Raw genomic sequence first — 13,160 nt, forward strand, 5'->3', positions numbered from 1 at the left:
TTGAGCAGTCCACCTTCTCCTGAAAACAAATGATAGCCATTTTCATCTGAGATGGTCAACAGCTAAGAAATGAATAAATGAATGAACAAATGAAAAAAAGGCCACTGAGTGGCTCTACCCATGAACCACACCAGGGAACAATAATACTGGGCTGAACAGTATTTCAAACAGCTCTGTCTCCCCAGGACCAGATTACCAGCTTCCTCCTGGGCCATCCTCTTAAAGGCATCTCAACGGTGATGACCAGGTTGAGTACAGATTGGCTAAATGTTAACTTTGCTTAGATAACCTTGTTCTAGGTTATTCTCTACACGGTAATAGTGCCAGAGAAGACAGTATGTATCATTTAAGGAGCTTGAAATTTTTATCTGGATTAATGAAAGAAAAAACTTATGAAAGCAATGCAGCTATTTTTCTGAAGGAATGGGGGGAAAGTGCCTCATTGAGGGATATAAAATTCTGAAGGGAACAGAAGCAAGATTTTACAAGACTATTTGAGGTAATGTCAAGTACAAGAACAAAAGAACATAAACTAAGGCTCAGAAAGGGTCAGACCCTCAAGGAATTAAGGCAGAATATCTTTAGACATAGAGAAGGAAGTTTATAGAGTAAAAAACAGGGTTGAAATGGGGGATAGGCTGTTGTAAATATATTTGAAGCCGTTAGACCAAAATTGTTCCCTGAGTTATACTCAAATCATAGATCATGGCTTCTAATTCCTCAGAACACAGCAACTTGAGTTGAGTGATGGGATCTCTGGGTTGGTGTCATTTTTATCTTCTTTTTAACTTCCTTTAAATCAGTCCTTTAATTTAGCCACTTGGCTGGCCCGCAGGCTATATAATCCAGCAGCCCTGCTCTCCAAGGTTACCACACCGCATCTTGGTCTCACAGATGAGAAAACCAAGACCTGGAGATTAACCTGTTTGCAGTTGAATAGATGGTGAGTCCCTGACTGGGAAAACTGGAAATCAGAGCTATTATACCACAAAGGTGCTGCTTATCGAATTGAACCCTAAGTTAGTGATTCTTCTTTTCCACCTCAGACATGATGCCCATGTGATGAATTCCCATTGACTCCAGAGACCATTGTTCTTTTTTGTTTTTTTTAGAGAGGGGTGGGGGGGGGCACAAGTGAGTGAGGAGTGTAGAGAGATGGAGGGAGGGAGCGCGGGAGGGAGGGAGAGAAAGAGAGAGAGAGAGAAGCGGGACTCACCCAAGGCTCGTGATTTTACCCAAATCGGGGCTCATGTTCACTCAAAGCAGGGCTCGAGCTCACACGGTGTGGGACTCGAACTCACCAACTGTGAAATCATGACCTGAGCCGAAGTCAGATAGATGCTTAATGACTGAGCCACTCAGGTGCCCGCGACCATTGTTCTTATTACTCATCGACCACATGCAAACTCCATTATTACAAAAGATGCCAATTATTGTCTGTGCCGTTTACTTGAGTCTTGTTAAATGGTTCAGTCAGTTGTGTGATGTATTCAGTGGAGAAGGAAATCGTTCCCAGAAGGAAGTGAGGCTTGAAGTAGCAGTAGTAGGATGGGTGGAAGTTGAACAGGCACACAGCAGGAAAGGAGAGTGCAAGAAGGTCCTGAGGTACACGATGGTACGTGGGCCCCACGTGTCCCCAGCAGAGGTCTCATGTAAGGGAGAGGTCAGCAACCTCCCATACAGGACAGGTCAGGAATGGAAGCCGGCTCAGCACCAGACCAGACCAGGTCCAAGTGAACAGTCCTTGAAGGGGCACTCCAGAACAAATGAACGCCACTGAGGGCAAGTGACTGTCACAGAAAGTCACGGACAGCAAAGTAGCATGGATTGAGGTGGCTGAAGTCAGACCAAGGATCAAGCAATCAGCTAAGTGACCCTATCCTTCTGCTCTGTGAAAGGAAGAGACTGACTCTAGTGTTTTTCAATGTACATTAAAATAAAAAATGAAACATGTTTTTCTATCAGACCGGCACAAAAATTCGTAAAATATGTAATGTGTGTAAGGTTGCTGCAAAGCAGAAATTCTCACGTTCGCTGATGGGGACATAAATTAGACCAACTTTCTGCAATGAATCGTAATTAATTCATTTATTGAACGATGATTGGTCGAGCACCGACGTATTCACTGGACACATACTTCTAAAAGAAATCTTGCCTTTTGTTCACCCTCCTCTTCCCCAACTGTCTTTTGCTGCCATCTGGTTTCCCAGAGCGTCTCATCACTGGTGATATACCCAGACCTCCCACTCTAGATAATGGTCCAGGATGCAGACCTATGCCTCCGTCTTGGTGCCATTTCAAACAAGCCTGTTTGGTGCCCCATTCTACAAGGACCCTGCATTCAGCTAGCTCCACTTAGTAAAGGACAGCGAGTAACATCAAAACACATTTACATTGAGGAAATTCAACTATAAGAACAAAACTGAATATTTTTCATCTAACTTGAATCCTAAGCACAAGTCAAATAGCTTGTCTGGTCTTCACGTGAAAATAACCATCTATTCCACCTCTGCGGTAGAACTGTGTGGTCTAATTACATATGCACAAAATCATACGTAGTGGGATTATGGACAAGTTGATGGTGATTTTGACCACACTGAACTTTCCCCTTACTCATTGACCTTAGAACCTAACCCTGCCCCCAGGAAATGCCTCTAACTCAAGCTCAACCAACTGATGCTGAAGAGCTAATGGCTGATAATCAATTCATGTGTCCCCTATGCAGCTATTTGCATTGTAAAAGAGGACATTTGGAGAAGCAATGCTTTATGCAGAAGGAATAACACTATTGCAGGTGCAATATTCATTAAGGAGGGACCTTTTAGGCAGTCTCCTGCTTGTACAACAGGACTTGAATTCTGCCTTCTTCAGATTTATTAGAAGGAACTGGACTGGTCCAACAAAGTGGTTCACAGTATCTTGGATGTCCCTATGTACATTGCATATGGTTTCAGAATATCACCATCAGTGTATGACTCAACGAATCAAATCAACACTTCATGAGTATCTAATAGAAACCTTTCTATATAAGTACTTTCCGATATACAATCTCATTCGGCGTACACAGTCACTTTGCGGGGTAGGTTTTGTACTTATTTTTACAGATGAGGAAAGGGAGGCTTAAAAAACCATTGCACCGTACTGTGGGTAAAGCAAAGATATGAATTCAAAGCGGACTGACCACTGAGGCCGATTGCAATGGGACAGTGCTCCTAGATGATCTGCCTATAGACTTTTAATACCGCCTACAACCTTTTGATTTGGGCTGGAAAGTTCCCAAGTTCCTTTCGTCATCCCTGTAGCAGACTAATAAATCTTTACATCTCTGTATCACTTAGCCATTTGAGAAGTGCTTGTAATTTATTATCTCAGTTGACTACCAAAATGTCATGGGGCAACAGAGCAAATATTATCACCCTCAGTTTTATAAAGAAGTTGATGACCAGAGAGGTTAAGAACGGATTCGTTTCACTGGGTCGGGAAAAAGTGGATAACTTCATCGCTGAGACTTATGGGAAAGTAAGTCTGGGACACCCTACAACACCACATGGACCAGGCTGAGGATTTTCATCCACGTCCCCAAGCAGCCACCCTGTAGAAAAGCCAACAGAATTGTGTCTACCTATGGCACCAAAAACAGGGGCCAAGGTCTGCTTTGAGGAGCCTACGTCTGCCTCCTTAGGAAACTATTTCTGGCTCATGCTGAACAGCTTAGAACATTCCAAACTCATACCAGGACTTGAGCCAGAATCCAAAATACTTCTTTTCAATTTCCAGAATTTTTTTTTTCCTTTCTAAAATTGCTCATTTAATTAAAAATCTGTCTGTTCCTATCCCTTTCTCAGTTACGTTCCAAAGTACAAAAACTACATCAGGCTAAAAATTCCTGTGCTTGTTCTCCAAACTGCAACAAGCTTGCATCCCTCCCCAATTTCAGATTTCTCAAGTATATCTACGCTTGTAAAGACTTTACTCATGCTTAAGGAGAGATTAGACGGTATTTGGCCAGAGATCCAAAAACATACAAATTTCATCTTCTCCACAGGGACCCCAAGACGGAAAACACACAAGGAGAAATAGCAGAAGTGAAACGAAATACCACTTTCTTATTAGCCAGATGTGAATATCTTAGATGAATCCTATTTCCCATACACTGGTGTGGACCATAGGGAAATCCCACTGACCATTCTTCTGTATTTATATTCCAGAGGTAATAGTGACAACCTTGGATTTCATCCCTGGAAATTTTCCCTCTGTTGACCTGCCAACACATACCAAATCATATCTTCAGAGACCACAAAAACTGAAATTCAACATACAAAGGGAACACAATGGAGTTACCACCAAGCGACATTTATGCTCCGTCCAGGCCTCCTCCACCCTGTCGGCAGCTTCAGACGATGTACAACTACAAAGCCATCAACAAACTCAGCAGAGAGCAGAGAAAACTTTTACCACAAGATACGAATGAGCACGCATAATAGCAGATTCCCCCTAACGAAATGGAAGTCTGAGGGGTGAAATGCAAAGTCAGGTGTATGGGTGAGACCCACAAACCCTCCAGCACCGCAGGGCTGGAAATGCCAGTCCAAGATTTAAACAGATGGAAAGCACCTCTTCTGTCCTTGAGAGGACAGATACACGTAATAAAAAGGAATGCGATGCCTGCTTTTTAAATTTCTCGTCTCCGTCACTTCTCAGCCATCTATTTCCTAAATGTTACAGGAACTTAATGCTACAATAATTCAATATGCAGGAAGATGTAGTCAGCCCTGAATACCCAAGATCCAGTAATTGAAGCATATACCACTGAGGTTTTTAGTTATTGGTTTGAATGTTCTTTTGTGGCCACTCTTCTATGGAGTTTGAAACTTTTCCAACCCCTATCTTGCTAATTCCATGCATTAAAAACTGAAATGCATCCAAATTTCATTTCCAAAGAAATATGTTGTACCAAGAATGATTATTATATTAAAACCTGGAAGCACATAAGCTAGAGCCCGAGATATTTAAATTATCCTTTTTAAAAAGTATGTAATAACGTTTTCCCTGTTGCCCTGATATCCCACGGAATCACAATGATAGGAAGCGAACCCAGGAAATTGGGTGTATTTCTTAGGTTACTTTGAATAGGACTCATTTTGAATGACTCCTAATGGAACCTTTGACTCAGAGAAGGCACTCTGAGGTCGCAAACTGGTTGCCCACAGATGTGTTTCGTTTGGTCAGCGCAGGGATATTGCCTTTTTTAAAAATGCGTTGCCAACATTTAAAGATCAGGAAATTTCTCAGAAGAAATGTAGGATCCTTGTCTTACCTTTTAAAATCAGAAGGTCTGGCCATGCCTTGCAGTATTCCCACATGCCCGAAATCAGCCGGAGGGGGAGAAGGCCGCTCCTGCAGACAGACAAAGGGGTTCTAGGCGCCCCCTGCCCTCACCACTTGGCCCCAACCCAGTCAGTGACTATCATCTGTGACAAAGCTTGACTTTGGACTTTCATCCCATGCTTTGCAGCCTCGCCAGAAAAATCTGTTTTCAAAAAAGGTGGGAGGGGAGGCGCCTGGGTGGTTTAGTCAGTTCCGCAACCCGGCTCTTGATTTCGGCTCGGGTCACGATCTCACAGTTCGTGAGTTTGAACCCCACATCGGGCTCTGTGCTTACCGTGCGGCACCTGCTGGGATTCTCTGTCTCCCTCTCTCTCTGCCTCTCCCTCACTTTCTCTTTCTCTCTCTCTCTCTCTCTCTCCCCTCCCTTCCTCAAAAATAAATAAACAAATAAATATTTTTAAAGAGGGGGGGTGGGGAAGGAGGTTTGCTAGCCAAAGCAATCGGTTCTAATGAGCCCATCTACGTGAGCCCTGAGGCCCCAATGCCTTAAATAGCCACCCTTACAACAAATTCAGAAACAGTGCAAGCCCCCAAGCCTCCTCTGAACTAATGCTGCTCTACGTGTGGACCACGGACCAGCAACATCAGCATCACCTGAGAGCTTGTTCAAGCTGCAAGTTCTCCGGTCCTGTTCCAGGCCCACTCAATCAGAAACTCTGGGGGTGGACTCTAGCATTCCGCATTTTAACAAGCTCTCCAGGCGATTCTGATGCATGCTAACATTCGAGAATCCTAGATAAAAATCTTCTGGAGGCCTGAAACGTACAGATTCCTGGGGTCCACTCTCAAGTGCATTTCTGACAGATTTCAACGTGATTTTGTTGCTGCTGACTAAGGACCTATACTTTGAGTAACACTGCTCGGGATTCATGGTTCTCGGCCCTGACTCCCCATTAGAATCACCTGAAAAGGAGAGAAAATGAGGAAGAGACTGTTGCCCAAGGCCCAGCCTAGACCAGCTGAATCAGAAATCTCTAGGTACGAGACCAAGGCTCTGGTGTTTTTTAAAAGCCCATCAGGTAATTCTAGCATGTAGTTAAGTTGAAAACTCCTGTTCTCAACACATCTGGTCTCTACAGTCAATTTTAGCTCCCCTAACACATCATTTATCTCCTCTCTGGAAATGTTCTGAGACTATTTCTATCTCTAAAGACAACCATGGCCAATAATCTCAGCTTTTCAAAGAGCAGCCTCTCATCAGTTTGGTAGAAATTGTTCCCCAAAGTCATTTTCTGACCCATTCTTGGGTTCATATTTGAGGATGGTGTTATTTAGGGATAACTGCGAAGGGACAATGTCAGCAAATTGTTTCTGCCAGTAGGTAGAACCCATAGCCGGGAAAATCAGACACCCTCCAAATAACACATTCCATGGCAAAAACTAAAAGTTTTGGCTGAGGAAGAGACACACAGATGTTCTAACATTCTCAAAACCAAACCAGTTTCCTTCCAGGCGGCTTCAACGACTCCAAAAGAGATTTGTTTAACCCATTAACCGGAGCCAGCAAAGGTATCGCTATGGCATCGGGAGTCAGAGGACGGCACACACAACCTTAAAACCTTATTACGCTTTGTCTCCCTCTCTGTTTTTGTATAATTTTTGCTGCCCTTCCCTTATGTTCGTCTGTTTTGCATGCACCAGTCAAGGCAGGCCCTGCTAGGGGAGATGGCTTCTCACCATACGAAACCACGTTACGGACTTCTAAGAAGTTACGATAAGAAGAAACACAGGTGGATGCCAATGTTTGCCCCAAACGGTTCTAAAATGATTTCTAAAGAAATATCCCATAGACCCAAGGGATCAAAATCTCTTCAGGCCTGAGTTTTTCCCTGAAGAAGCATGTCCTCGCGACAGCTCTTCCCACAAGGGGAAGGAGTGAGATAAAAGCAAAATGCATATTCATGTGTAATAACAGTAAGACAGTGCTGCAGGAAAAAATATTGAGAAGCAAATATTTTCCTAGAGAAAGTGGTATGTATATTTTAGCTTCGTAAAAATACACTTGAAAGAGGGGGAAAAAACTTTTTTTTTTTCCCATTTTGGCTTTATTAGAGCAACAAGCCACTTTGTGTCTCCCATCAAAGCACACCCAGGTCCTTTTGTCATGTCTGAGAAACTATTGATTCCTCTATTAAATTGTGCTATATGGAAAAATCTTCACAAAAGCAATATCATTTATTAGACTAACAAATATGTTAGTTGAACCAGCTTTGGAGACTTCTAAAATCCATTATACAACAGCAGCTCTTTTTCAGAGACCAGGATGTATTACAGAGACCAATTCTCAGGACACAGTATGACTAATTTACTTGCACATTCCAAGAGGCCATTATTTCTTAGGAAGAGTAGAAAAATTATAACCTTCAACTTTGGGGGAAATCACCGAAAGCTGATGTGTCTATACCGAGGATCTCAACAAGCTGATTCTAAGTTTCCTAATATTTTCATCCTCAGCATTTTCTGACACTAAAATTTTTACAAGGGGGGGAAGAAAAACAAGAGGAGAGACAACAAAGAATAAAATTGACCATATAATCTGAGCTGCTCTTTGAGGAAAATAAGCGATTAATATGTATAAAGTCTTCAAACCCTGTCCCTGGTGCTGCCTGTTCATACCTTGTCCACCCGCCCCCCCCCCCCCAGTCCTCTCCTCACCGTATTTCTGCCCCTTCTTTCCTATGGGGAGCCTTAGAAGCTGCTTCAAGAGTCACCTTGTCCAAACACCGTCTTTTGGGGGGAAGGGACTGAGACTCAGAGGGAGAGAGACCCACCTAACAGACACGACGAATCGAAGGCACAGCCCGGCTCCCTGTGCCGTGTGCCTCCGGCCTGTTGGCCACACAAGCTCTCTTCCATCTGTTGCAAATGTTGAAAATGCAGGCTCCATCTTAACTCACGGCACACTGAGGTCTTTGTGGTAATCCGGAACACTCGCCCGGGCCCCTTCTTGATACTGTCAAGAAGTCAAACTGATCACTCCTTACAGTTAAGGTGCCTGGATCCCGTGCAGGGAATCATATGCACACCCTTCCAAATGCACATCCAGCTCCCCTGAGCTATGTGCTGGGGTTGGTGGGGTCTTTGAAAACACTGACTTCTGAAAGGAGAAGGGGTTGTTTCTGGGGCTGCCTGGTGCCTCCCAGGTGCAGGACGGCTGGCTTGACCTTTCACCAGCCTCTGGAAAAAGTGCTCAGGACAACAGGAGGATTTTGTCATAAATCCCCCTACATCCGGGCAAGAACTCAAGGTCAAGCAGACCATTGAGTCACAGCGCCACCCTTGGTCAGCACCTGCTTTGTGTGTGTTGGGGATGGGGGGGATAATGGGCAGCAGCTGGAGTGAGGCAGAAAGGGAGGACGTGGGAGGCACGGAGGGGAATGAAGGAGGGGAGGGAAAGAAGAGGAAAGAAGAGAACATAAGTGAAAAAGAAGAACAGACGAGGAAAAGGGCTGAGTTCTGAAAAAGAATTGTGGAAAAGCCTCCTCACGCTCACCCAGATCCTGTTCCCCTTGCCTTCTGGGACCTTCCAGACCCACGGAGGGATGACCCCTCCCAGCCCTCGGGCGGGTCCATGTGACTGGTCCATGCCAGAGGGGGTGGAAGTGATGGGGGGGTGGGGTGCAGCATGAGTCCCTTGGGGGCTCCGTGCTCAGCCCCCGGGGAGAGTGAAAGCACGGGTTGCTATGGAGAGTGCCATAAGACAGGGTTGCTGAGCCAGCACCGGGAAGACATTCGTCCTGCAGTGTCACCCAGAGCTCCAGACGATTCTGCTTAAGTGAGAAATAAACTCTGGCATATTAAGCCACTGAAATTGAGAGGGTGTTTATTACTGCAGCACAACTCACCTATCCTGGTTAAATAGGAGCTAGATAAAGAGTAGGGAGCAGAGCAGGAGGATGAGAGAAGAAGAAAGAAGAGAAGAAAGGGAGAGAAGGAGTGGGAGAGGGAGGAAAGAGGGAACGTGAGGGCGGAACGCAAGGGCCCCTCATATAGATTGCCTTAATACTTGTTCAGTTAGCTCCAGGAACACAGGACAGACATGAGAAAATGCGCCCAGAAACAACTCCCAAGGGAGAAGTTAGGGCTCATGGGTGCCAAGTTTACCTCTGTGACATGTTTGTAGTCCTCTCCTTGCTGGGTAAGGCACCTATGTTTAATAAATATTACATCACTAAATGCTGGACATTGTAGTGAGAACTATGGCTATGGAGGAGACCAAGATAGACGTGGTCCCTGGCCCCACGGGGCTTGTAAACTCTTCTTCCCTTCCTTTTAAACTCTGCAGGGAACGCCACACCAACGTTCCGCCCGGCAAGGAGACAAGAATGATTGTAACCTTGAAGGTACCAGCCAGTGATGAGTTTGAAGAAAGAGCTCCAGAAGCTGCACTGGCTGGTTCTACCGGGAACCAGCTAGGGGACCATGGCGAGGAATGTACGGGCTCCGGGAATCAGTTTCTTCATCTCTGACATAATCAAGTTAGACCTAATGACCTCTATCTCTATGCCACTTTCAACTCTAATAATAGTGGTAATAATCAGAACGTCAATAATAGCAGCTAACATTTAATGGACCCTTACTACATGCCAGGCACAGAGCTTAGATTATTGCACTTAATGGTTCACATCAACCCTATAAGGAAGGCGTTATCACACCCGTTTTGCAGATGCATAAACTGAGGCTCAAGGAGGTGAAGAAACGTGCCCGAGACCACAGAGCTAATAAGTGGTGGAAGTAGGCTGTGATCTGGAGGAAAGTCTGACCAAGTTCTGAGCCCACACTCAACCATTCTGCCAGTAACTGTCACCATGAAATGTATCTATTTTGCTGGTTAAAGGAAATTAAACATGGAGACAAAGCAGAAACGTTCTTTAACATTCTCTGCAATAATGCTAATAACCCACCTGCCCCTCCCCCAGAAAATAGTCCTAAACGGGATATGCCTACTAGAAACAAAGTTGAATCATTATTTTCCATCTCTTCTGGGAAATGAAGGACTTTTGTTCTGGCCGTGGGACCATCCAGTTGCCTCATTAAGTCCACAGCAAGGACAAGGTGAGTCTTGCCTTCAGACATCACCCCATAGATGGTTGGGATAACCTGCCCCTCCTTTGTCCACACCTGAACAGCTAGGTTACTAGCCGTCCCCACTGCGTGCCCATCTGCAGCCTGCAAACCCTGTGGTCTTCGGGGTCAAACACATCTCACCGGAAACACCTCCACCCACCCATCACTCTTCATTTCAGCCACCGTCGCTTACTGGTGTCCCTGTCTGGCCTTCGAACTGCATAAGAAAGCAAACCAACAAGCAGGACATCTTTCTCTAGGCTCATAATGGAACCACAGGCTAACTAGGTACTCGGTGCATCTTGGGGATCTAACTGTTTAATTAAAAAGTTGTTTCAAAGGAGCAATTGTGTAGAAATTCTAAGTTACTGACTGCGAGCTCAAACTACCATGCCTAGGAACCTAACAACAAAGAAAACTGTGTGCAGAGGAAGGTCGTAGAGGGAAAAGACACTGTAAAACATACAGCCTGGCATATGGGCTGCATTATAACACAGCACAGTTGAGCAACTTTATTCTGAGAGATCCCACTCTGCCAGAGGGTGCCATACAGCCCCAGGCCCATCCTGTTCATCTGCAAAGTGTGTTTGGCTCAATGTCTTTAAAAAGATGTGTAAATAGGGGCGCCTGGGTGACTCAGTCGGTTAGGCGTCCGACTTCGGCTCAGGTCATAACCTCACGATTTGTGAGTTCGAGCCCCACCTCAGGCTCTGTGCTGACAGCTCAGAGCCTGGAGCCTGCTTTGGATTCTGTGGCTCCCTCTCTCCCTGTCCCTCCCCCGCTCGTGCTCTCTGTCTCTCAGAAATAAATAAATGTTTAAAAAAAATGTTAAAAAATGTGTGAATATGCCGTCAATATTTTTTAAACAAGATTTCGCATAATATCCAGATTTCAGCTTGTCTCCAAGTTAGAAGATCTGGCAAAACCCTCAGCCCACATCCACCTAGAGCGACAGTGGATGGGAGCATAAGGCCCTCTGATTCCCTCCCTGATGTCTCACCCACTGACCCGCTTAGCTAACCTACCTACCTCCCTGGATCCTGCAAGCCCTTGAGTCAACCTGTTGAATCCTCATGCTCACTGACTAGGGAACAAAGGAGATGATGAACAGGTTGCATGTGGATGTACATGTGCCACGTCTCTTTTTACAACCCTGACCTGGTCTCTCGTGTCTCCCTATGGCTAAGTCTCCACTCAGCATTGCCACACTAGCCCGAGTAGAAGAAGGCTCTCCAAGGTCTGAGCTTAGTGTCCCGCTCTCAAATGATATATTGCTGGTTATCTACATGGGGCCCTTTCTTCTGAGTTCCATATGCAAATATACAGAGACAGAAAGCAGGCTAGTGGTTGCCTGGGGCTGGAGTTAAGAGTAGGAATTGACTGCAGGGGCACCTGGGTGGCTCAGTCGCTTAAGCGTCCAACTTTGGCTCAGGTCACGATCTCACCGTTTGTGCGGCTGTCAGCGCAGAGCCCGCCTCACATCCTTTTTCTCCCTCTCTCTCTGCCCCTCCCCTGCTCACTCTTTCTCTCTCAAAAATAAATAAACATTTAAAAAAGGGGGGATCGACTTAAAGTGAACTTAGGGGATCTTTGGGGGGCAATGGAAATGTTCTAAAACTAGATATTGGTGATGGTTTCGTGCATAATAGTAAATGCACTAAAATCATCACATTGTATACTTAAAACAGGTAAAAATTTATGGGTATGTAAATTATACCGCAATAAAGCTATTTTTTAAAGGAATTATTCTGGCTGTTTTGTGGAGAATAAGTTAGAGAGGGGCGGGGTGAAATGAGGGCACCCACTTCAAAGGCCCACGTAATTGTGCAGGCGAAGGTCAATAGGAACGTCGGCCATGACTGTAGCAGTGGAGGTGGTAGGACACGGTCAGACCTTGGACACGTCTGTGGGCAGAACAGACAGAAGGTCTTTGCTGGGAGAATGGAGCTGCCATTTACAAAAGTTGAGAAGACTGTGGGAAGGGCAGGACGTGGGAGACGTAAGTAGCTCTGTTTTAGACATGCCCAATTGGAGATGGCCTCGAGGTCTGGAAACTGAGAAATTGAGTAGGATGGAATAGAAGTTCAGGGGAGAGGCTGCTTGAGTGAAATTGGAATAAGCAGCAGAATTCCTTTGAATCAAGCCATTGAACCAAAGTCCAGCAAAATGTCTCAGCATTCTCATTATGCAGGCTGCTGGTAAGGTGCGGGGGGCAAAACGCACACACACACACCCACACACACACACGTGCATACATAGACATATGTATGTCTATATTATATATACACATATTTATTTTTTGCTTATATTCACATATATAAAGTACACGTATACCATAAGAAGTTAGCAGGTACTTTTTAGGGGCAAAGAGCCCTGCAATAGGGGCTGAGGAAGTAGTGTAAATAGTAAGGAAAAGGAAAGGATGCAACCCATTTCATATTCACTTTTTTCAGGAAGAAATGACATCCAATAACAATGTCATAATAGGATGAGGAAGCTTAACATTGTTTAGTTGTTAATCATTCACAAACTAACGTGTAACTTAAAAACTCCAATTGCGGGGCACCTGGGTGGCTCAGATGGTTGATCTTCTGACTCTTGATTTCAGCTCAGACCATATCCCAAGGTCGTAGGATCTAGCCCTGGGTCAGACTTCTTCTTGCTGAGGGTGGAGCCTGCTTGGGATTCTCTCTCTCCTCTCTCTC

The 13,160-nt window shown here is 45.0% G+C and overlaps 1 long non-coding RNA gene across 1 annotated transcript; it reads right to left on the bottom strand.

Annotated features, from left to right (window-relative positions):
- Nucleotides 1–4,949: 4,949 nt before the first annotated feature.
- Nucleotides 4,950–9,690, bottom strand: LOC128312130 (uncharacterized). Its single transcript, XR_008291028.1, has 3 exons — nt 9,493–9,690; nt 8,160–8,341; nt 4,950–5,397 (listed from the first exon to the last, which is right to left on the bottom strand). It is a non-coding gene; the product is annotated as an uncharacterized LOC128312130 (long non-coding RNA).
- Nucleotides 9,691–13,160: the final 3,470 nt, after the last annotated feature.

The sequence above is a fragment of the Acinonyx jubatus genome, chromosome C1 (assembly GCF_027475565.1).
Source record: "Acinonyx jubatus isolate Ajub_Pintada_27869175 chromosome C1, VMU_Ajub_asm_v1.0, whole genome shotgun sequence".
Taxonomy (NCBI): Eukaryota; Metazoa; Chordata; class Mammalia; order Carnivora; family Felidae; genus Acinonyx; species Acinonyx jubatus.